The 8,468-nt window shown below is 32.5% G+C and overlaps 1 long non-coding RNA gene across 2 annotated transcripts; it reads right to left on the bottom strand.

Annotated features, from left to right (window-relative positions):
• On the bottom strand, positions 1-2,946 carry LOC107648569. Of its 2 annotated transcripts, XR_001621979.2 has the most exons (4): positions 2,212-2,946; positions 2,051-2,119; positions 1,731-1,935; positions 1-225 (listed from the first exon to the last, which is right to left on the bottom strand). It is a non-coding gene; the product is annotated as an uncharacterized LOC107648569 (long non-coding RNA). The 2 variants fall into 2 exon arrangements; XR_002349541.1 differs by lacking the exon at positions 2,051-2,119 and having other exon boundaries at positions 2,212-2,937.

Below are 8,468 nucleotides of genomic sequence, written 5' to 3'. Positions count from 1 at the left end.
TTTGAAAGCTAGAAATAAATATTTTATCTTAAGAAAAATACAAGCAGGCATAGTTTCATATACAAGACTCCTTACAAAATAACTCAATATATTATACATATAAAACATACAATTCCTATCCCTCTTACAAACTTGTAATAACAAAGACGAGGGAAGAAAATAATCTAATGAATACAACATGTAAGCCAAACGCAGTGTAACTCTTCATAACGTTTCTTCCGGTTCCTGAAAAGGTAAAGCTGTAGGGGGTGAGAACCTAACCACACGGTCTCACCACTGAATTTCAAAGTTGTCATAAGAAGATATTTAATAAGAAAACTGTTTTCAAGCTCAGTGGTTATCATTGCCTTATGAATCTTTTAAAACCCATAAGAAATCATTTAAAAACTTTTTCAAAGGAACAATGTTTAATCTTTCACAAATTCCAAAACCTTTCTTTTCTTATAAGAAAATCTCAATCAGAAACTAACCACGCAATCAAACAACACAATTATTAATTCAGCACCGAAATTCAATCTTAAATGTAGCACGCCAGAACAAACACATGCAAGGCAGACAAGGAAAGCACAAGTAGGCAGCAGTTACAGCAAATAGTTCAAGTAGCAGTTACGAACAGTTTAGCAATTAGGCAAACCAAAACAAGTTCAAACTCAAGCAAAGCATACAAATGCATATGATGCATGCCTGTCCTATGGCTGATGAGGCTCATCTGTCGGTTATCCAGCCAACCCGACAAGTCTGAATTGTCCTTAGACTGTCCCCCGACGTGCATCCCCATGAGTCTATGCATAGCTTTTTCTTAAATAATCAATATTGCTCAATGGGGGTAACATTCCCGGGAATTTATATAGTGCCCGGTCACACTTACGTCGTAGGGTCAACAGAGTATCGAGTTCTCAACCTGGTACACGTGGTGGCAAGCCACGGCACTTAATCCAGGGAACCTCGTATCTCAGATATTTCAAATTCATAAGCCAAATGAATAATTCAAAGATCATATCTCAACATTCTCAACATCATAATCATTTATTAATCCAAATCTCATTTCAAAATTCATTCAAAAGCCTTATTTCAAAGAAATCCTCATCATCTTTCTTTCCATTCCGTTCACTAACAATTCTCAATCCAAAACATAACTTTTCCTTTGATAATTGAAGTAATCTTAAATCATATAATGCTTAAAATTAAACCTTTTAAAATAACTACTTCAAACGAAACTTCTAATTTTATAAAATTTCGGCAGCATTTCCTTTAAAACTTGGATTCTGCCACCCTTTTCGGGTCCCATCCAAACATTTCTCAAACCTTTTCCAAACCTCAATCATTTTCCAAGATTCAGCTAGTTCCAATATCAAATTATTTTCAAAGCGAATCAGTGCTCATAATAAATCTCTTTTTAAAATCAAACCAGCTTAAATACTAAATCATTTATAAAGTCATTTATAAAGTCACTGACTCAATTAAACCATTTCCAAAGTCAATTCCTTTACATCATCAAAAATAGCTTCAAAACCAAGAAAAGCCATTTTTATAATAATCAACTAAATAACCTTTCAAACTAATTTCTTTTCAGCAATCACAAACTACTTAAGTAATCAAGCAATCAATCATTCACTCCAGCAAACAACCACATTTAGAAGACAATTATTATCATAGGCATATGTTCTCTCACATTAATATCTATTTATCACAACTCTGTAATATAAATTAGATTGTAAGAAAATCCCTACCTCGATTAACTGAATTCGCACAAATTTATCGTGATAATTCCCTCTCCTTTTAATTCATGGTAGCCGATGCGACTCTCACGCAATTAGAACGGCAATGGCAGCAACCGAAACAGCAGTAGCGGTAATGTTAATCTTCACCGCATTGGTCATGGTTGCAGCAAAATAAAAGATTCAGATTGGATAGGAATTAATAGCAATTTCAACCCTGGGGATTCAAGACAAAGTAAGGACTAGAATTAAAATCAGAACATGAAAACCATATTAGTGATAAAACAGAACATGCAGATGGACCAAACCTAAGAGAAAGATCAGACCAGTACCAGGATAACAAAACTAGAACTAGTAGCAACTTCAACAGTCCCACGACAACACTAGCATCAATATTCAATCTAATTGTAGCAGAAAATAGAGTAAAAGTAGAGAATTAGAACGAGTTTAAGGAAGCGAAGAACCTAAAGCAAAATAGAGGCAGCAAAGATACCTCCATCAGTGACTAACGGCAGCGTAGAGTTCAGTGGTGGCCACGGCGGCAGCTGACGGCGGCGCACCACAGAGAAACTTGCGGTGACAAGTAGACCTAAGCTTCAGTGGCGATTTCTGGGCGGCAGCGGCGTTCTCCAGCGGCGAAGGCGCGGCCAGAAGCTTCGGAGGTGGCGGATCTGACGAGGATGGCGCCGGCGACACGAGCGGCGACTGTGCGCGGCGGCTGGACGGGTCGCAGTCCTCCCTTCCTCACGGATCTCTCCCCTCTGCCCGTGGCTCCGCTTGATGGCGAAGGATTCAGAGGCGGCGACGGCGGACACGAAGGCAGGGCTTCTCCTTCTTCGCGTACGCTCTTTGCTCTCTGACGATAGCACGGCGACCCAACAGCGGCGACGATGCGACGGCTCCTCTCCCTGCATCGGCGATGACGACGATTCGGGATGAGGGCGACGGCGGCAGCAAGACGCAGGGCAGCTTCTCTCTCTCCTTCCAGTCGCGGCCTCTCTCTCTCTCTCTCTTTCTTAATGACTCGACGGCGACGGCGGCTCCCAGCCCCGCCGGCGCCGTCCCCTTCCTTTCCCCCTCATCCTCTCAGTTCTTTCTTCCTCTCGTGCCCCCCCCTTCTTCTTTCTTTCCCTTTCTTTTGTTTCCCCCTTTTGCAGATTAGGTTAGGAAAAATTAAGATGAATGTGGTGGCTAGGGTTAGTTTAGGGGTTAGGATTAATTTGGTTAAAATTAGGGTTTTATTTGGGAATTTAGAGTTAGGATAAAATTCATATGAGTAATATAACAATTTTATAAAATTAAAGGTAATAGGATAATTGAAAACCTGTTTTAATCCAACACTAATATTTATTAAAAATACTATTTAATTATCAATTTACAAATTATTCTCAAATAAATAATACTAATTCGACAACTATAGATAATATAATTAATTTTCTTTATTCATAAAAATTAAAGTATTAATTTCTAGAATCACAATTATTTAAATCAAATCATATAAATTCTTATTATTTTACGATTTCTAAACTTTATAATTTAAATATGAAAATTACCCAATAATTGTAAAATTAGATAAATTTTCTCATTTAATTATCAAAAATTGATTTAGTTAGCTTTAATAAAATAATCTCTGAAATTAAAATCTTTAATAAATAAATAAATTGAAGTTAGTTCACAATAATATTTTTCGAAAATTATGAGTCTTACACCCTACCCAACTTATAAAAATTTTCGTCCTCGAAAATTAGCATATTACAGAAAGTGTTACATGGTCTAACACTTTGTGTAAAAAGCAAAGAACTTTAGCATTCATATTTATATAGTTTCAAATACTTTGATTATCATATAGCATAAAGATATAAGGGTAGTATTGTAACTGCAAGATAGAAATTACAAAGCAAACTTGATACAAATGATGACATGGTTCAAACATATAATGGTAAAGCAAGGCGGTGAAAGATTATAAAACAGGCTGTGTTTAAAACGACATACTTAATATTCGCACACTGATCTCGCACTAACTTCAGATATTCAACTATTCAACTTCAACATAACTTATCTCTACCCTTTTTTTTTTTTTAACTGTACTTCATCGAACAACTCATCTGAGGGTCTCAACTTCGTCAAATACATTGCAAATCTTAATGGTCACAAACCCAACCTCAACAAAAATCTTTCGCATGTAATAAGGTTCTACAACTCCCTGCAACGTCGTATATTTACAAATTTTCACCTTTTGCGTTCACTAGACGTGTTCTAAAGAGCTAATGTGCCATTTATTAAGTTTAACGATCGCACAAGATACTAAAATTAATCTCGAGTATACTCAAAAGGATAATAAGCACCGTGTTCGCGAGAATTTGAAAGAGTAAATGCAATTGCAGGTAAACAAGGATGCTCAAACAATGGAGTTTGCTAGAAAGAAATTAATTGACAACTTCAAGGATAACCTTTGGATCAAAGAAATTCAATAGGATCAAAAAGAAGGAAATCAACGCATTAGTTTGAAACATATCCAAGCTGAGTTGAAGAAGTATGAGATTTCATAGAAAAGGAATGATTAAAGACTATGGTGACGCATTATTGCGAAACAACTTCAAATGATGACGGGATTTTCATAGTTCGGGGAGGAATATGGAATCAATAGCCGTGTTGCAAGAGTTTTAACATAGTCAGAAGTGTAAACGGTTAAGATGTGCGTAAGGTACAAATGACAAAGCAAGGAAATTTAAATTACACTCCAAGGAAAAAGAAGTGGGAACGACACATTAAATTGAATGGCACAATTTAGAACACATAAACCAATGCAATATAATAAAAAGGGGCACTTTACATTTTCAAAGATTCAAGGGTCGGCATCGTACCCAAAACAATTCCAATGTTATATCAAAGAGTACAAAATTTATAAAGAGAAGTATAATGACAAGGATAGACGTTCTGAAAAATTCAAACGGTAGTTTATGAATAAGAGGCGGACGCATTGAGAGTTTAAAGAACTTCAACGGAAACAATGAGAGAAAAATTTTGCATTTATCAGAATTAAAGTTGAGCTGAATCGAAAGTGTAAGATTTACAAGAGAAAAATGATCAAAGTCAATGGCGTCGTTTACCGAATTCAAGAGAATGTATAAAAACATAACCGAATAACATGTCCACAGAGAAACGGAAAAACATAAGGAGGGATTATTTTACCTTTGAAAAAGAAAAGATATGAATTAAACATTTTTTAGAAGAACCACGAAGAATATAAATATTTGCGTTACATCAAAACATATTCTACTTGAAAGGAGTGGTGTGAAGGTTGTAAAATAAAGGTCATTTGAAATAAGAACAAAAATCTTCCTTCAAGAGTTTTGGAAGACATTTAAGTACATAACCAACAAAGATAAGCATAAAAACGGTAACAAAGTTGGTAAGAATCAAATTACATTTAAATAAAGAATCAAAAGTGAAATCTTCTATAAATCAGAAAAGGAGTAGACGTATATTGCAAATATGTAGGTTTAAACCATATAAAGAAATTTTGAAGTTCATGTAGAGAGGTACATGTAAAAGTAAAAACAATTCTCATAAAAAAAAATTTAAAATTTGATTGTGGATAAAATTAGGCAAAGGACGCTTCAATCAACTTCTTTAGAAAGATCCAAACAAAATCTCAGAAGAACGCCATAAGGTATGGTATAGTAAAATAAATTTGAAGCTTATCAAGGAATTACGTTTTCCATGTATAGAAACACAAAATTAAAAGCCGTGATTTCAAGAATCTACAAGATAACTAATGTAAATAACTAATGAATATGGTTAGAGTAGAATACACAAAATGTAAAATATGAAACTAAAGAGTCAAATAATCTTAAGAAAGAATCTAATTTAGAAAATCTTGATAGAAAGAATAAAAGAAAAAATAATATATTGATCGAAACAAGTTCCGACTGAAATAGAATACAAAGTCCAGAAATAAAGACAGCTCAGGTCAATGACTATTTTTTTTCATTTTTTTTTAAAAATTTTGAGATCATTCTTTATACCGAAACAAATTCAAGCTTGAATCAAAGGGTATAAAATTCATAAAGAGAAATAAGTGGTGCGTTGCAAACAGACAGATTTCCGCTAAATAAGGAAGCTTTTCAAAACTTCATTTAAAATAGCGCATGCTAACTTTAAAATAACTTTGTCAAATGAAAGTCAACTAAAAAGAGGCAAAAATCTTTCTTTTGGAGAATACTTAAATACATAATCAAATAAAGACATTTGTAAAAACTTTAATAAAGTAGTTAGAAAATCAAATTGTATTTAAAGTAAATATATCTCCATAAATCAGTGAATGAACAAGCGAGATAATAAAAACATTTAGTTTTAAACTCTATAAGGAACTTTTAAGGTTATATAGAGAAACATATATATATATATCAAATCAAAAGCGATTTTGTTAAGATTTGAAGTGTGGCTGTAATTATCGTCAAATAAGAGAAAAACTAAATCACAATTTGTTTATAAAGGACTCGGAATAAAAACTTAAAAAGGTATACTGCATCAAAACAAATTCAAAGGTATATGAAAGAATACATGACTCAAGAGGAAGTGCCTGAATAAAGAAGGTAAATAGACTAAGAATTTTAAGAAGACATATGTAGTTAGAATCGAACAAAAGCGCATGTGAACAGGAGGGCAGGGTTGGAAAATAATCCGATCACTTTTCAAAAAAAAAAAATCGCAAAGAAAATCCTTAGAGCATACCACAGGAACAAGATACATGATATTCGCAGAGTTCAAGATTCCTAACCGAATAGCCTCAAAAATTAACACCTCACGTTCCCAAAACCCGCGATTTGCATTTTCTATAACTCGCATAATATCTATGATAACCCATTGGTGCTTCCACAAACATAATTCACTAGTGTTAAGCCGGCCAAACTTAATACCAGAAATTATGCAATGCAAGACTAATGGCATTAATCAATAGACTGTCATGTGCATAAAGCTCTATTCTCGTTATCCAAACAAGACCTATTACATGATTGACTCTCAGAGTATGCAATTGAAGCATAACCGGTCCATTCCTCAGGCTCTACAGGAAAGACCGCTCTGATACCACATGCGTTCCTCAATGTTCAAACAAATTTCAAATCCTAAATTACAAACACTTTGTGTTCTATATATAAATGAAAACAAAGACCAAGACTTTAGAGTTATGTTACAATAGACAAAGTATCTGTGTAGATAACAAGACGAATTTTTTTGAGGTCATTAATTTTCTTTTTTACTTAAATATTTTTAAATAAAGAATATTTAAATATTAACAACAATGACACCACTAAATCAAATTTTATCACATTCCAATTTGAATAGTGACCGGCATTAATATAATTGATCATAATACGAATATAATACACTAAAAATCAACTCTCAAATTAATTATTTATATCAAATTTTCAAATTTTCTAGGCCGATAATCTTTTTGATGTTTGTGGTAGAATTTACTCATGGTTAGTTAATGAAGCTTGTACATCTTTGTATTTAGACTTTAGAGGATATGTTTTAAGGTTAGGATGTTAACCTACCAGTCAATCTTTGTTAAAAATAATAGATTAAATTAAAATTTTGATTTTACCAAACAAAAAAAAAATCCACTAAATTTATACAGTTGAACTGCGAATTTTGGTGGAGCTATGCAGGATTGGGCCAAAAACTATTATTTAAAAAAATTATATTTAAAATTTTGTAAAATTTTGAATGTTCAATGCAATCAAACAATTAACAACAAAAAAGATCACAAAGCTCTAAATCTTAGCACTTAGAATTCTATCTTTCCACCTCTAAGAACTTATATATAGGATTGGAAGTGAGTCGAGCTAAATCAAATTCAAGTTCAGCTCACAAAAATTGAACTTGACTCACTGTTCAGCTCATTAACAATTGAGCATATTTTTTAAGTTCAAGTTCGGCTTAAAAGCTCACGAGCTGACTCAAATAATAGGAATATAATCTATAATTCTATATCAATAAATTATAAATTTTTTATTTTTGTCCTACATTAAAATTATATATAAAAAATAAATATAAAATTTTAAATAATTAAGATCATTATTATATATATTACTATTTCATATGTATATATATAATATTAAAAGTATAGATTAAATGTATATAAAATATGTGTATTAATAATTATATATATAATCGAACCAGCTTACGAACTAATGAGCTGAGCTTATTCAAGATCAAATTCGACTCATTTAATTTATAAGTTCAATTTCAGGCTCAAACTTAACTCATCAGCTCACAAACTTAGCTTATACAACCATTAACGAGTCGAACTCAAACTGACTCATGATCTAGCTTGACTCACTTCCCGCCCTATTTATATATAAGAACTTTGGTAATGGTATGTAAATTCCTCATACGAATTGAATAACGTTATTGACTTTATGGTTTATAAGCAGTAGCCTAGAGTTTCCACAATAATTCACAACTACAAATTCTTAAAAAATACAAGACATACGTCACTGGGACTAATTAGCAAAACATTCATATTGATGCATTTTTCTATGTGAGAATGAATTCAATCCATTCACTCAGTATAAAATTACAAATTAAATCTTAAACCAGATATTGGTAATTTAAGTTTGAATTTTATTGTGGATTATAAAATAGTCTGTAATTTGACTTTTTTTTATTTGTGTTTTATATTATGTCATATTTTATTAAAAAACTTTAATTATGTAATTTTTTGTTAATTTTACTATTAAA

This window comes from Arachis ipaensis, chromosome B06, assembly GCF_000816755.2.
Source record: "Arachis ipaensis cultivar K30076 chromosome B06, Araip1.1, whole genome shotgun sequence".
In the NCBI taxonomy this organism is placed as follows: Eukaryota; Viridiplantae; Streptophyta; class Magnoliopsida; order Fabales; family Fabaceae; genus Arachis; species Arachis ipaensis.
Note: the sequence above shows the minus strand (reverse complement) of the source record. Positions and strands in the feature narration are given on the sequence as shown.